Here is a 17,292-nt window from a genome sequence, read left to right as displayed (position 1 = left end):
TCCCAGTAGTTGGTAGGTTTCAGACATCCCAGTAGTTGGTAGGTTTCAGACATCCCAGTAGTTGGTAGGTTTCAGACATCACAGTAGTTGGTAGGCATCGGACGTCCCAGTAGTTGGTAGGTATCGGACGTCCCAGTAGTTGGTAGGTAGGTCATGAACGGACCAGACCTTGAACAGAGCAGGGATTGGTTGGTAGGTCTTTACAGTAGGATTCTCCTCATCCCATATGAACAGCAGGCCGATGAGCCCTCTGCTGGCTCAGATGCAAGCCTTTCTCAGGCTGAACTGCAGAGTAATGGAGGAGGCCAGCTGGTCCTGGAAGTTCGGTCCTCTTAAATCAGAACCTATCGCGGTAAGATCCCACCAAGGACCCTTTTCGTGACTGCAGCTGTGCTCTACTCCAGCTGCGGAGGTAGAGAAACTGTAGCTACGGCTTCAAGATGTATGGTGGGCAACGTTGAAATGTGCTCCATGGTTCTCTAGCGAAGGACCGAGGTGGTGTTCTAGTCGTTGAGGAAGAGCCCTCACCTCTCATCCCCGGGCGTTTCTCCTTTAGGTGAGAGCCTGTCACCATCTTGAATGACATCCCAGTTCATGTAAATGACTTCACAACCACCTCTTGGACACATGCCTTCACCTGAAGGGGGCAAGTCTACAGAGCTGGAGGCTTCAGACAGCGCAGAACCCTAGCATGCATCTCTGATCACTCAATCTGAACCCTCTTCAGTACGGTAACTCATGTGACGTGATGCAAAGTTCAGGAAGTAGTTGCGAAGCATGTCGAAAGAAAATCTAGACAAAACCTTGGAGTATGTTTTGGCTGCACTCTGAGAAACCCTATGTTACTATTCTCACAATTCACTTGGAACCTATACTACACCCCTTCTAACACAGCATTGACACATGTTCAAACTAAACAGGTAATTAGCCCACGTACCAACAAAAAACATTATTTAAATCATTCACCTTTCCACCTCAGCCAACGAGGAGGCCAAAACAATGCCCCAGCATAAAGAGGAAATATAAGGACTTACAGTTCGCAGTTTCTTCTTCATGGTTCAGTTTTGATACTCACAGAATCACTTTCTCCTCTTTGACCTGTGAAGTAACGGAACGAGCAGATTCGTTTTAGTGCTCAAACCACACCACTGAGGCAAAGTTGATTCAAGCTAACTTAATTTGAATTAATCATGCATTCCTTTCCCCAAATATTGGCACCAATCTTCTCCAAACGACAGTCCTTTAACCTGTAGAAACTTCATTAAAACTTGATACTAATCATTTTTTTAACTTTATTTTGGCAGTTGTGTATAGTTTAGCTGAATCAAGACTAATATACTTGAAAGAAATATATCAAATTCTTAAGGGTTTTAACTTTTAATTTTTTTTGTTTTTAAAAGGCAAAAATCCACCTAATAAAACGATAAAGGGCTTAATAAAAAACATGATTTGGCAAACGCATCAGACTCTATAGACGTCTTAAATCAGCCCACACAACTTGAATCCACATTTGAATCCACATTTAACCGAATAAATAAATGGCCTATAACCACGCAAAAACACTACAAATGATGTCCAATTACATCAAGAACCAACATTAAACATCAAGTAAGCCTAGTAGGAAAATAAACGTTCTACTCACAGCAGGTCCAGATGTGGTGGTCCGTTTTACTTCGAAAAGCGTTCGTTACAAGAACTGTCATTTGTCACACAAAACCGGGAAACTCCAACCAAGTTCTGGTTAAACTCCTAAAGTATACATCACCGTACCTGGGAGACGTTAGACGGTTAGTGGGGAGACCGACCTGCTTAGTTTGGCCAGCAGACAGGTAAGTTAGAGATGACTGAGCACGAGTCGCCACATGCAGGTGAACTCATTAGCGCGGAGCGTGGCACTAATTAGTTAAACCACGTGCAGATGCGACCCAGCGTGTTGCCTTGGTAACGGATATGCGACCACGCAAATACAATCCGCCACCACGTGTCGCATTCATATATTTATTTATTTATTTATTATAGATTTATATATCTATATTTATTCATTTATTTATTATTATGATAATAATAATACGTGAAGCTATCCGTGGTGGTGAGGAAACGTACGACGCAACCAGACGCCTGTGAGCGTCTCTGTCCATGTGCGTCTCTCCAGGGGACTCTCTAAATCGATATGGCGAGTGGATAGTGCCAAACCTAAGGATTCCCTGGAAGAGGCGAAGGAGCAGCCTACCCTACGTCGCCGTGGGAACGTGTGAAATTTTGAATGGGATTGATTGGGACTGCAGACGAGAGACCAGCAGCGACGTCACGGCGGCGGCATGGAAGATCCGTCCACCGGCGGCGGTGTCACGTCGACGTATAAGGAAATTCAGACAAAATGTACGTCTACTCTCGACGTGTGGATAAGTTCGTCGCCACTAAGACGCCTGCTGCCCTACGTCGCCGTGAGAACGCCTGAACTAGGTATGTGGCCACAAAGCGCTTCGGTGTGATTTTATGACGTAGTGTAGCAGGATGGGCCTTTAATTAGTGCTGCAGTACCGGCCTAAGCCTATCACTGTTGGGCTCCTTTGCGAGATGCGGCTCTAATGGCTCTTCTTACTGTGGAGAGCCGGCTCTTTCGGCTCCCAAACGGCTCCCCATACACATGTTTTACATTATTAATTAATTAATAGCTTAAACCTAATTTTATAACATTTTGCTTCATTATTGACATTGTTAAGCACTTATGAGTAAAAATGCAGCATAACAATGCTTTATGAATAAAACCTTTATTACAAAATAGCACCACTTCCAAAAAAAAACAGTTAAATATAAATACAAACACCCACCACAATACAAAAAAGTAGGCAATCAAAGCAGCTTCATAACAGAAAAGCCACAATACAAATATCAAATAAAGTGCTTTTAAATTTAAGTATAACACTATGACAAAACAAAACACAAGTTTTGAACCACTCACTCACTGTATTAAACACAGATACCCATCACAGTATGAGAAAAGTATTAAAGCAGCTTCATACCAAAAAGGCATAATTTCAAGTATTATTTAGACCTATAGTGCTATTAAATTAAAGTATAAAACACATGTGAACAACACAAGTTTTGAACCACTATAGAGATAAGGAACTCACTGTATCACTCAAAGACTTACAGATTGGCGTTGAGAAACACCAGGTGTCTAAGCTTGGCAGGGCTGATCCTGTTCCTTCTCTCAGTTATGATCTGTCCAGTTTTGGAGAAGATCCTCTCTGATGGGACGGATGTTGCCACTATGTTTGTTTGTTTGTTTGTTTGTTTGTTTGTTTGTTTATTTGACAGGGACAGTGCATATTAATAGACATTTCTGTAAATATGCCAGATTTAGCCAGAAGGTTAGTTTCCATCTGCAGTCCTTGGCCAGATGTAAAGGTACGGCCACACCAAACGCGTCACCTGCGTACCACGCGTATAAAATCGGCAATTTTTCCATAGGGAAGCATTGGTGTACGCGCGTATGAGGTGCGTACAGCGTATCATGCGTACCAAGCAACATTTTACTCGCTGTAGGGGCGTATGAGGCGCGTACATATACGCGCGTATATATACGCGCGCACATATACGCGCGTACATATACGCGCGTACATGTACGCGAGGAGTTCAAAAAATTGAACTTTTTATGCTCATACGCGCCGCAATAGCCAATCAGCGTTGAGCTTGACCCGACGTCACTGGCAGAGAGTAGTGAGCTTGGACATAAGCATACGGCCGACATCTTTCTTTATTCTGTGTGGAAATAGTAACATAGTTACGCCATTAAATGCTTTTATGGAAACATTTCTAGCGAGAAATGTGCATTTTACTTTCATAATGTTCGCTCGGTGAATGTGAAGGATGTTTGGTTTGATAGTTATGACGAAGAGGGAACGCTCCGTTCACTTGCATGGACAGAGTCTCTGGTTACTAAGGCAACCTCAACGTCTTGGCGGACTATATATCTGCTGATCAACACTACGAATGCTGGAAACACACCAGACACACCATGTGAAGTTATTTAACCCGATTATTGTTATTTATATCCGAGATTACTTAATCTAACCCGATCTAAACTCTATCACCCAAACACGGCGACGTTTGGGTTTCCTACCTCGGACTCCAGAGCAGCCATGTCCATGGCAGCCACGGCCGGCAACTTTCTTTATTCTGAGTGGAAATAGTAACATAGTTACGCCATTAAATGCGTTTATGGAAACATTTCTAGCGAGAAATGTGCATTTTACTCTCATAATGTTCGCTCGGTGAATGTGAAGGATGTTTGGTTTGATAGTTATGACGAAGAGTGAACGCTCCGTTCACTTGCATGGACAGAGTCTCTGATTGCTAAGCAACCTCAACGTCTTGGCGGACTATTTCTCTGCTGATCAACACTACGAATGCTGGAAACACACCAGACACACCATGTGAAGTTATTTAACCCGATTATTGTTATTTATATCCGAGATTATTTAATCTAACCCGATCTAAACTCTATCACCCAAACACGGCGACGTTTGGGTTTCCTACCTCGGACTCCAGAGCAGCCATGTCCATGGCAGCCACGGCCGGCAACTTTCTTTATTCTGAGTGGAAATAGTAACATAGTTACGCCATTAAATGCGTTTATGGAAACATTTCTAGCGAGAAATGTGCATTTTACTCTCATAATGTTCGCTCGGTGAATGTGAAGGATGTTTGGTTTGATAGTTATGACGAAGAGTGAACGCTCCGTTCACTTGCATGGACTGAGTCTCTGATTGCTAAGCAACCTCAGTCTTGGCGGACTATTTCTCTGCTGATCAACACTACGAATGCTGGAAACACACCAGACACACCATGTGAAGTTATTTAACCCGATTATTGTTATTTATATCCGAGATTATTTAATCTAACCCGATCCAAGCTCTATCATCCATCCAAACACGGCGGCGTTTGGGTTTCCTTCCTCGGACTCCTTGATCCTCGGACTCCTTAAATGGTCAGATACGCGCGTATCTGACCATTTTTGACACAAAATGGTCAAGCAACATTTTCGCTGCGTTACGCACGTACATGGTACGCGAGGTACGCGCTTGGTGTGTTCGCACCTTAACAATAGGCTCCCTAAAAAGCAAATAAGCAAATAACAGAAAGAGTTTAAAAAAGAACATAGAAAAGCAACAGATAAAACATTAATTATAACCACATACAAATATTCAGTAGTTCAAGCATTAAAATACATGAAGCATGCAGGACAAACAAGAGTCAGCATCAAACAAACACAAATTGAAAAGGTAGACTAGGACTTACAGAGGACATCTATATGTGTTAGACATCGAGGCAGTAGCCCACCAAAGCAGACAGTACATGCACAACAAACTAACAAAAAGTCGACATGACAATAGTACATGAAGCAGCACAGGAGAGACATAGAACGAGCTACAAAAAGCATACAAACAAGCAAGCATACAAAGTAAGTTGCAGGACAAATTCACAGACACGCTGACACAAGGAGGCAAGAGCAGGCGGGTCAAGTTTAGTGCTGGCAGATCATATTATCAATCAGCCACTGTTTCAGATTAGAACTAAATGACCGATATGTGTTTAGGTCTCTGATACATGTTGGGATGTTATTCCATTCACGTGAGGCTGCAACAGAGAAGGCTGACTGACTAAAGGTACTTTTCCTAAATGGAATAATGCAGTCCCCTCTCATGACTCCTCTTGTGATCCGATGTTGGTTTGTTCTAATAGTTACAAATTCTCTAAGTGGAGGAGGGGCCATGCCATGTATGATTTTGTAAAAGAGACATGCATTTTTGTGCTTAATCATGTTTTCCCAGCTCACTAGATTGTGTTTTCTTAAAATTGCACAGTGATGGAATTGCCTTGGTTTTTTGTCCAGAACTTTCAGTGTTTGTTTATACAAAGACTGTAGTGGTTTTAGTGTTGTGTGATTAGCCTGAGACCAGCTCGTCAGACAGTAGCTCATGTGAGAGAATATCATTGAATGCATGTACATCATGGCTGCCTGGGTTGACATAGAGTTTCGTATAAATTTGAAATTGGCAAGATTGAATTTGATCCTTTTGCAGACAGTTTTTACATGTGCCCTGAAATTAAAGTTGGAGTCCAGAATAATGCCAAGGTATTTCAATTCCTTAACAATTTCTAATTTTTCTCCTGACACAAAAACATCTGGGTTTTCACTACAGTCATTTGTTTTGGAGAAGAACATACCAACAGTCTTAGACACATTTAGTTGGAGACAGCACTGATTGAGCCATGCTGTAATTTTCAGCATGGCCTTTGTGAGTTTGGCAGCAACTTCGGTTTTTGTCAATCCATGCACATACAGCACAGTATCATCAGCATACATTTGAATGTGGGCCTCTGGACACACAGACGGCAAGTCGTTGATATACAAACAAAATAAAAGTGGACCCAGTATGGATCCCTGTGGGACACCAGTGGACAAGGAGAGGGTGTCAGATTGCTGGTTATTTATTCGAACAGTTTGAGTTCGGTTAAAAAGGTATGATTCAACCCATTGACGTGCCTCAACAGAAAAATTTAAATTGGATAACTTGTATAATAGAACCTTGTGATTCACAGTGTCAAATGCTTTGCGGAGATCAAGAAAGACAGCACCGACAACGCCACGCTTATCCAACAGTGATGTAATTTTCTCAATGAAAAAACAATTAGCCGTCTCGGTTGAGTGGTTGGATCTGAAGCCAAATTGCATTGGATGAAGGGGGAATGAGCTGTTGTTCAGGTGGTGTATGATTTGCTCAGCTACACACTTCTCTGCTACTTTAGACATTATAGGGAGGATGCTGATCGGCCTATAGTTACAGGCGGAATGATGATCACCAGATTTGAAAATTGGCGTGACAATTGCAGATTTCCAAATACTTGGAAACTGCCCTTGGGATATTGAAAGATTAACAATTTTAGTGATGGGATTGGCTAATGATGAACCGATATCTTTAAGCATCGTTGAGTCCATACCAAATGAATCTTTAGCTTTTGAGGGTTTGAGAGATCTAATAATACCTGTGATTTTTATTTCTGAGACAGTGTTTATACTGAAGGCTGGCTCCATTGTGTTTACTGAAGACACATTAACATGATCAGTCGAAAAGCCCTTTGCAATAGTTGCTACAGAATCAACAAAGTATCGATTAAGAGCTACTGCTACTTCAGATGGGTCCTTGGTCAGCTTTCCATTCAAGTCAAGTTCAATTGACCTTCCTGCGCTATGATGTCATAACGCAGGATGCACAGTCTACGTGCCATCACGTAAGAGAGCTGTGGATAGATCAGTGCCTTTGTCTCCCACCACCTCAGTGGGTCGGCACTGCGCTGGAAAAGAGGCTCCTCAAGGTAGGACCTCACCTCCAGAATAGCATCAGCTGTAGGATTCCTGGTTGCAGTGTCTCCGCTTGCCCGCTCCTCAAAAAACCTCCAAACAGCCGATGCTTGGGGCTCCTCCGGCTCATGTGCTGCTGCTCCCTCCTCTCCTCCATGACCCCCTTGCAGGTGAGATGACTGCCTATGCCTGGATGCTGCTGTGGTCATTCTTTGGAGGGCTTCGTCGACTGCTCTGTTGTCACTAAAGGCCGCCTTTTTGAAGCGGGGGTCGAGGAAGGTGGTTTCGGACAGAACTGCATTGTATTCCATCCGGTGGAATTTTTTGTCCATGCTTGAAGAGAGGGAATTCACCAGATCCTTCACGCACGCTGTGGTGACTCTGCTCTGGTGCTCTGTTGTCACCCTCTGAAGACCCCTGCACAGTATGAGCATTTTGGAGGCAGTAACATACCTGAAATCAAAATATTATATTTTATATAATATTTATTCATTTAGGCTATTTAGCAATATTATTTTAAGCTTCACTTCTAAATTGCTTGACATAGGCTACTAATATTTTTTATTTAATAATATTATTTTCAGCCACTTCTAAACCTGTTTGTCAAAAAAAATATTTAACAAATAAAAAATTACAATGATAATAACATCCTAATAAAGTTTAATAGGTCATAGTAATATTATAGTAAAGTTCAATGAGATGATGTTTGAACACTGTACCTCTCTGCGCTGATCACCACTGTGACCTGGTCAAAGGGCTCCAGGACGCTGCAGGCCTCTTGCAGAGCCTCCCACTCCTCTTGGCTGAGAGGAGCCACTGGTGCGTTGATAACCACCAATGTTGCGATAACCGCATCCTTAGATTCCAGGATTCGCTGGATCATATGGAATGCCGAATTCCACCGGGTGACACACTCCTGTTTGAGCTTCAGCTCTGCCATAGACATCTGCCGTTGGGTGGATTTCAGTTTTTGGGTGGCTGCTGTGCTTCTGTGGAAAAATTCCACTATGGCCTTTACTTTATCCACAGTGGGCTTTACTTTATCCACAGTGGCCTTTACTTTATCCACAGTGGGCTTTATAGCCCTCAGAGCATTTCTCACAAACAGATTTATGGTGTGAGCCAGGCATGGATGGTGTGTCCATTTCAGCAGCTGAATGGCTTTTGTTATATTGGCTGCATTATCTGTGACACAACACACAACTTTGTTCTCCATCCCCCACTCTCTTGCCACTCGGTGGAGCTCTTCAGCCAGGTTTTCTGATGTGTGCCTGTCACTAAATTCAAAGCAGTCCAGTAGACATGATGCCATACTGTAATTTTCTATGAAATGGCAGGTGACGGCCATGAATGACGTGGTGGCGCGGGATGTCCAGCAGTCAGTTGTCAGGCATACAGCTGAGGCTGTCTTCACCCTCTCTTGCAGGGAGGCCCGTGCAGCATCATATAGGCCTGGGATGAATTTCTGTGTGAGGGTTTTTCGGCTGGGGAGGGCATACATAGAATTGAGGGCTTGGCAAAAATTCCTAAATCCAACATCCTCAACAATGGAAAAGGGTTGGTAATCTCTGGCCACCATCTTGGCCAACTCCTCGTCTATTGCTGTCTGTCTTGCTGGAGTTAAGGATTTCTGGAGGAACTGCTTCATAGAGCTCTGGGTTGTGGGTGCAGGAGGGTGGGTTGCAGGCTGGGGTGTAAAAATGGAGGCAGTTGTTGCTGATGCTGAGGGAGCAGTTGTTGGCACCTGAGGAAGCTGCAGCTGTTGCACTTGCGCTGGCAGACGGTTGTGGTTCATTTTCTGTCCTCGACTCCTCCAGCAACACCGCTGCATGCGATGTCCGCATGTGTCTGTGCAGGTTGTTAGTGGAGCCTGCACGATAGGATATTCTGGTTTTGCAGAGTCTACACTCTGCCCTGGTGGAGTCTGACGTACCATTAAAATGAGTCCAGATTTTCCTCCGTTTTCTGTCACCACTCATTATCACACAGGCCTATTCAATTGTCACACTGACTCCCCTTCTTTATGCCGTGTGTGCTTCTTGACTGCTGCGTGCGTGACTGTGCATTGACTCCTGCCCACGAACGCTATACAGCTTGGCCAATTGCCTGCGGTTTCCAAAAAATAAGTGGAGAGAAACTTTTTTTTCAGTGTTTTCCCGGCACATTATTAATTGAAAGCTGCGTGTGATTGGTCAGATGTGTGGAGCACACGCTTGACACGAGGGCAGTGGAGACATTAAGGCACCGACGGAGGAAAAAAAAAAACTCTGCTTTACCACAGGCAGAACGCGCAAGGAGAGAGAGTGAGAGGGGGAGGGGGGGGAGAGAGAGAGTGAGAGTGAGAGGGGGAGGGGGAGGGTAGGGGGTGAGACAGCGAGGCACCGCAGGAGAAAAAAAACGAAAAGCAGAGCACAAGCACAGCGACAGGGAGGCGGAGAGAGCGAAAAACTGAAAAAAAACCGGCTCCCAAATAGGATCTTAAAACGGCTCCCATCGTAGAGCCGGTTCCAATCGTTCACGTCAAAGAGCCGGCTCTTTGAGCCGGATCGTTCGCGACCGACACATCACTAATTAGGAGGCCGAAGCCCTAAAGGAAGTGATGCAATAGGTGACTGGGTCGACGACATTTAAGTAAGCTGTACTTTGACGTCTCTTATATATCAAAGGGGGTCTCAAAGGACGCACACGCTTCAACCTGTGGCTCCAGCCCTACAGGAAATGACTCAGCAAGTGCCCCATCTCATTGCACCTGCACCCAGCGGCTCGCTTGCAAGATTTTGGCCTGAAGTTCTTCCCAGACCTACACCCTAGCCATCCAACACGCATATCTGAGAATCAGGCTTCTCTTTAATAATGACAAAAAGTTACGAGAGAAATACACATTAACTTTTTGTTATCTCATAAGCGGCGTGGTGCCGGCTCCTTTTGACCTTTTGACCCCAGACTTCAAAAATGTGGCCACAGGCCAGCTGTGTTTTCACACCTTAAGCCACAAATGTCCACCTCCATCCCACAAAAAATGGGGACTAGAAACTAACCTCTGTCTTATGTACATTTACTGTACTGTTGGAGGTCACGCCCCTTTTCCGGCCTTTTCGAGATAGCTAGGGAGGCTAAAATGTTTGCACACATTTCCTGGGGCCCCGAGAACGACATTTCCGAGATTTGGAGTTCTAGCCCTTAGAGAAAAAAAGTTTTCCCAAATGGACTGTCATTTGAACAAAGCCCCTTCAGAAGTGTTGCCTGCGAGACCTAATGGTTCAGAATGTGGTGGAAAAACAGTTTTTGAGATAGGAACGTCCTACCGCCCTGAAATTTGAATACCTTATTCTAAGGCTTAACTGGGACCCCCGCACCGAAACTTGGCCCGGTCGGACCCCGAGGGCAGGAAGGGGTGGCCCTTCCTGCCTGAAACTTGGCCCAGTCGGACCCCGAGTGCAGGAAGGGGGGGCCTGGACTTTCATAATCCTCGCTCGGTGACTGTAAAGGATGTTTGGTCGGATGTTATGACGAAGAATCATAATGTGAATGGGAATATTCTATAAATGTCTTGATATCATCTTTCGTCTCAACACTTCTGCTGCAGCCGCTTAAAGTCTCACTCCGAGGACCTTAAAATATGAATCAATCCATTAGAAGTATGAAAATATCTTCCCGGTGGCGTAACGGGACAAACAAGGTGTCCTTTGACATCTACGTTTCGAGGCAACAGGCAACAGTGCCACACATGATCATATTTGAATATGTTTCGGGGTAGTAATTAGCTGTCGATTTTGGAGGCCTTTATCAATAATGACCAGCTATAGATTTGCTTCCCGATGGAGATTTTTGACAAATTACATGTTATTTAGCATCTACACGTTAAGCTGAGTCCAATTAGATCAAGCTCGCCCTCTTGCTACACCGAGATCATGTCCTAGACCTAGGTGTACCATGTAAAATACATGTTACCATTTGCTAGAGTGTCATGCTGGGTGTCATTGGACTCAGCTCAACGTGTTGATGCTAAATAACATGTAATTTGTCACAAATTTCTATCGGGAAGCAAATCAATAGCTGCTCATTATTGATTAAGGCCTCCAATTTCGACAGCTAATTACTACCATTAAACATGTTCGAATATGCTCATATGTGGCACCGTTGCAATCGCCTGGAAGCGTAGATGTTGAAGGACACCTTGTTCGCCCTCTTACGCCACCGGGAAGATATTTACATGCTTCTGATTGACTAATGAATTGATTCAGCTATTCCCCCAGAAGTCTGGGGTCTAAAGGTCAAAAGGAGCCGGCACCACGCCGCTTATGAGACAAAAGTTAATGTGTATTTCCCTCATAACTTTTTGTCATTATTAAAGAGAGGCCTGATTTTCAGATATGCAGGTTGGATGGCTACGGTGTAGGTCTGGGAAGAACTTCAGGCCAAAATCTTGCAAGCGAGCCGCTGGGTGCAGGTGCAACGAGATGGAGCACTTGCTGAGTCATTTCCTGTAGGGCTGGAGCCACAGGTTGAAGCGTATGCGTCCTTTGAGACCCCCTTTGATATATAAGAGACGTCAAAGTACAGCTTACTTAAATGTTGTCGACCCAGTCACCTATTGCATCACTTCCTTTAGGGCTTCGGCCTCCTAATTGATCATTGTAGTATAATTGAATGCCCTCTTTCATATATATGATGCCTCCACCACTGGGACGTGGCAACAATTCTCCAAATCCATATGGGGAGGGGGGGGGTGATGCTTGTGGACAGTAGGGTTGTAGACATAAATAGGAAGCAAACTCAGGAGAAGGAATGACCTCTCACAAATATTTATTTAATAAATTGTTTCAAATAACCCTGCCTCGTTAAATCATTGAGCTTGGTGTTTTGCTTTCAAAAACAGGTTATAGAAGAAGTCTAAACTGCAGAAAATAAAAACATCCAAGCTGCCTTTTAAGGATACCTTGGAATATCTGTCTATTTTTTAACCATCGGACCCCAGTTTACGACAAAAACAACACAATGGACGGCAGCTCCTTTGCCGCGTGGTTTTTAGAGCCATGTAAGGATTAGAGGGGCTGGTCGATAGCAACCACCATAGCAACCATGACGGTCAAGTGACTGGATGCAGCCCTGTTGAAAAAAATAGAATACCACCCTACACACTGAGGAGAATAATGATAGTTAAATTATTATGACCATGAAGTCTTTATTTGCATGGGTTTACATTTCGTTCTGTGTAGCATGGAAAAATCGGAGAAACACTCGTTTCGTTCTTTGGAGCACAGTTATTTTTATGTATTTATTTATTTTCAGTTTTTGTGGAGGTGCTTCAAAGATGCTAATTTTTCTGCAATAATCCAAAATCCGATGGAAAAACCCGTTGGCTTTTTGTCAAGGGAAACCCAGGTCGACGCTCACTTCCGGGTTGGCCAACACACGTCACCCCTCCACCACTCTATACTGTAAAAACACATGTTCAAGTTGAATGATAATGCATGAATCTATTCATGCTATTCATGACAATTATTTTGGCCATGGTGGATCCAGATCTGCTCCGGAGCATTTCTGCACCTTGGGCAACAGCGCAGGGTTGCCAGGTCCTGCCTGCAAAAAACGTCCTGCCCACATACCGTTCAAAATCCACCCAAAATGTCCTAGAAGCAGCCCAAGTTGTTGTTTTAGCAGCGAAATGCATTGAGTGTGTGTGTGTGTGTGTGTGTGTGTGCGTGTGCGTGTGCGTGTGCGTATGTGTGCTAACACGCTATTTTATGTTGAAATGCAACGTAATCCAGTGTTCACGAAAACGTACACTGTCAATGTATGCTTTTGGCGACTGGGTTGGCTCTCAGATAAACGTGTTTCACGTCACAGGGTTTGGGAGGAAAGGGCGGGCCTTCTGAGAGGGGGTTCCGGGGGTTTCCTTCCGGGCGGGAGTGTTGGTTGTTGTAGTTTTCCGGTGGAGCTGTGCCTGCCTGTCCGATTGTGGAATCCAATAAACCTGCTATCAAGCTTACTTCGCTCAATACCTCGCCTGTGGTTATTACAATATCATTAAAAGTTACATAAAGTAACGGTTTAATAACACAAACGCAGGAAACACGTGAGCTGCTAGTTCAGCGAAAGCAGCGTCCCTAGCAACCTGACGTCGTTGAAACATGTGAGCGAGCCGATTAAATCTTCCTAATAACTATAAAACTAAAGATCAGACACAATCACTGACTGAAGATTATGCAAGTAAAAAGTATATTTCTCGCTAGAAATGTTATTAGAAACACGTTTAACGGTGAATCGATCCTAAAATATTGCATTTCCCATTCAGATAATAAAGATTAATAAAGATCATACACATTCACTGACTGTAGATTATGTAAGGAAAATGTACATTTCTCGCTAGAAATGTCATTAGAAACACGTTTAATGGTGTATCTGTCCTAAAATATTGCATTTCCCATTCAGATAATAACGATTAAAATGGCTACGTAACAATTTCACCAAATGCTAGGAGAACGTATCGCCCCCTGTTGGTGCTATTCCCCCATTCATTTCGAATGGAGAAGGACGCGTGTTCAGGGTGACGCTTTGGTCAGGCAAAGCGTGACCCTGAACACGCCTTGCGATGTGGACAGACGTATCTATTTTACGCCTTGGCGTGATACCGGGTTGAACATACACACAACAGACAAACATACCAACACAGAAACACACTCATACACGCACATATACACAACACACAAAACTCATGCCAGCATTCTTCTTAAGAAAAGCTCTTTGAATACACACTAACACACACGCAGATATCCCCTACACATACACTCTCACACATACACACACACACACACACTCACAGCCGCCCACATACACACGCACACATACACACACACTCACACATGTATACACACACACACACACACACACACACACACACACACACACACACACACACACACACACTCACACCCGCACACATGCACATGCACACACACGCACACGCACACACATACACCCTCTCACCCATACACACTCTCACACATACACACGCACACACACATGGGACCCTGGGGGGCTCCAGGGCGGTGTTTGTTTCAGTGCTCTGGTGGGTGTTTGGCTCTGAGTCAGATCAGTGACACACGGCGCCGGCTGTCAGAGGCCACTGAGGGAGCAGCGCCTCAGAGCCGTGATGGAGAGCTCTGGGCGCTGGTACGGCCTCACCTCGCCGGGCTGGGAGGGGGGCGGGGCCTCAGAGCCGTGATGGAGAGCTCTGGGCGCTGGTACGGCCTCACCTCGCCGGGCTGGGAGGGGGGCGGGGCCTCAGAGCCGTGATGGAGAGCTCTGGGCGCTGGTACGGCCTCACCTCGCCGGGCTGGGAGGGGGGCGGGGCCTCAGAGCCGTGATGGAGAGCTCTGGGCGCTGGTACGGCCGCCCGGCCTCACCTCGCCGGGCTGGGAGGGGGGCGGGGCCTCAGAGCCGTGATGGCCGCCCGGCCTCACCTCGCCGGGCTGGGAGGGGGGCGGGGCAGGGTAAACCTCAACGTTCAGGGCGTTCAGGAGGCGCTTTGGTCCAGAGCGAGTCCAAGAAGGAAGAGGAACAACAATGTATAGTATAATAATACATAAGGATGTCCATAGAACCAAGTGCAAAACACAAAAGAATCACTAGGTTAACCCATTCCCTGTGCACAACAGAGACAGCTAGGATAAGATGCTACACCATGCTAAGTACGATCTTTAAGTGCCAGGACGTACAACATACAGTAAGTGAGTAAGGGGGGGGAGGGGGGGGAGGGAGAGGAGTGGACGTTTTGCCTGCAACATTACGTTTTGTTTTGATATTTTTGAATCACTGAACTGTTGTCTCACCTGTTCAGAGTCCAGGTGACCTCTGAACAGGTGAGTCTGGAGACTTTTGAATGCATCACGTATGCTCTATTCAACCTCAGCAGTTATCTTATAAACGGCCAACACATCCACTGTCAGGAGAGAGACGGGAGGGGAAGCAGGACAGAAGTGGAAGATTCAATTCATCCATAAAATCACATCTTATGATGGAGAATGAGCTACTTTATTTTTCATTTCTCAGTTACAGGTTGGAGTTTCTATGTGCCTGTTTTACATGAACAAGCACACATACCAGACACATATTATATCCCGCAAATACAGACAGACAGACACGCACACTCACACACACACACAAACACACATAGACAGACAAACACACACACACACACACATATAAACACACATTCACAGACAAACACACACACGCACACAGACCCACACACACCCCCTGCACAACGAGATGATTGAGGCGTCCTCCCCAGTGAGCCGCTGATTCAGCATAACCGCTGAGTGGTGGCTTCAGCCCCTCAGATGATCACCTCTCTCTGAGGCTGGCGGAGCCTTGAGCTCTGGGACTGAATTATGCCTCCCCCATCCCTCCCCCATCCCTCCCCCATCCCTCCCCCCCCCCTCTCCTGCTTGCTGCCTACCTCATCAACACACACACACACACATACATACTAACACACACCTCTGTACAAGTACACATACACAGAAATACACACGCATACACCTCTCTACAAGTACACACCCCTCTCTACAAAACACACAAACACACACTCATTCTCTTTCTCTCCATCCCCCCCCCCCCCCCCACACACACACCAGTCCCCCCCCGTCTCTCCTGGTGCTGATACAAGCAGAAATCCTGCATGGCCCATCGCTCCCGCTACACACTTACAATCACACACGCACACACAAACACACACAATCACACACCCGTACGCACACACACACACACACACACACACACACACACACACACACAGGAGCACACACACACACACACACACACACACACACACACACACACACACACACACACACACACACACAGGAGCACACACACACACACACACACACACACACACACAGGAGCACACACACACAAACACACCACACACACACACACACACACACACACAGTCTTTGGGGGGCTAGTTCCCTAGCACAGAGCTACAGAGTGCCTGTGGGGGGCTAGTTCCCTAGCAGGGGGCTACAGAGTGCCTGTGGGGGGCTAGTTCCCTAGCAGGGGGCTACAGAGTGCCTGTGGGGGGCTAGTTCCCTAGCAGGGGGCTACAGAGTGCCTGTGGGGGGCTAGTTCCCTAGCAGGGGGCTACAGAGTGCCTGTGGAGGGCTAGTTCCCTAGCAGGGGCTACAGAGTGCCTGTGGGGGGGCTAGTTCCCTAGCAGGGGGCTACAGAGCGCCTGTGGGGGGCTAGTTCCCTAGCGCAGGGCTACAGAGTGGCCGTGTGGTGGATGGCTGCGATGGGAACAGGGGGACAACATCCCTGTGATGTATCACCGGCTGTGGTCTTAAGTCACCCAAGGTTACGCCCCCTATCTCAAGGAGGATATACCGGCCAATGATGCCTCTCTGTCAGCCCAGAGCCACAGCCGAGAGGGGGAGAGGGGGAGAGGGAGGGGGAGGGAGGGGGAGAGAGAGAGAGAGGGAGAGAGAGAGAGAGAGAGAGAGAGGGAGAGAGAGGGAGAGAGAGAGAGAGAGAGAGAGAGAGAGAGAGAGAGAGAGAGAGAGAGAGAGAGAGAGACAGAGAGAGAGAGAGAGAGAGAGAGAGAGAGAGAGAGGGAGAGGGTGAGAGAGAGAGTGAGAGAGAGAGACAGAGAGAGAGAGAGCGAGAGAGAGAGCGAGAGAGAGAGAGAGAGAGAGGGGGAGAGAGGGAGAGAGGAAGATGAATACGGATCCAAGAAAGGAAGAGGCGGAGAGTGAGGAGGAGGAAGGAGAGGGGAGAGCAGGATGAGTCGGCTTGCCTTCTGCGCTCCATCAATATCCTCTTATCTAAATGTCAACGCCACCGAATTCACTTATCACCGAGTCCTCAGCCACTGGCTCTATCCACTGGAACCACCAGCCGACATCTCCCTCACCCCC

At 46.0% G+C, this 17,292-nt stretch overlaps 1 long non-coding RNA gene across 1 annotated transcript; it reads left to right on the top strand.

Moving 5' to 3' along the window:
* The first annotated feature begins 2,345 nt into the window (after positions 1 to 2,345).
* Positions 2,346 to 8,186, top strand: LOC132453700 (uncharacterized). Its single transcript, XR_009524781.1, has 3 exons — positions 2,346 to 2,463; positions 7,434 to 7,539; positions 8,125 to 8,186. It is a non-coding gene; the product is annotated as an uncharacterized LOC132453700 (long non-coding RNA).
* The last annotated feature ends 9,106 nt before the right edge of the window (positions 8,187 to 17,292 follow it).

This window comes from Gadus macrocephalus, chromosome 3 (genome assembly GCF_031168955.1).
Source record: "Gadus macrocephalus chromosome 3, ASM3116895v1".
NCBI lineage: Eukaryota > Metazoa > Chordata > Actinopteri > Gadiformes > Gadidae > Gadus > Gadus macrocephalus.
Note: the sequence above shows the minus strand (reverse complement) of the source record. Positions and strands in the feature narration are given on the sequence as shown.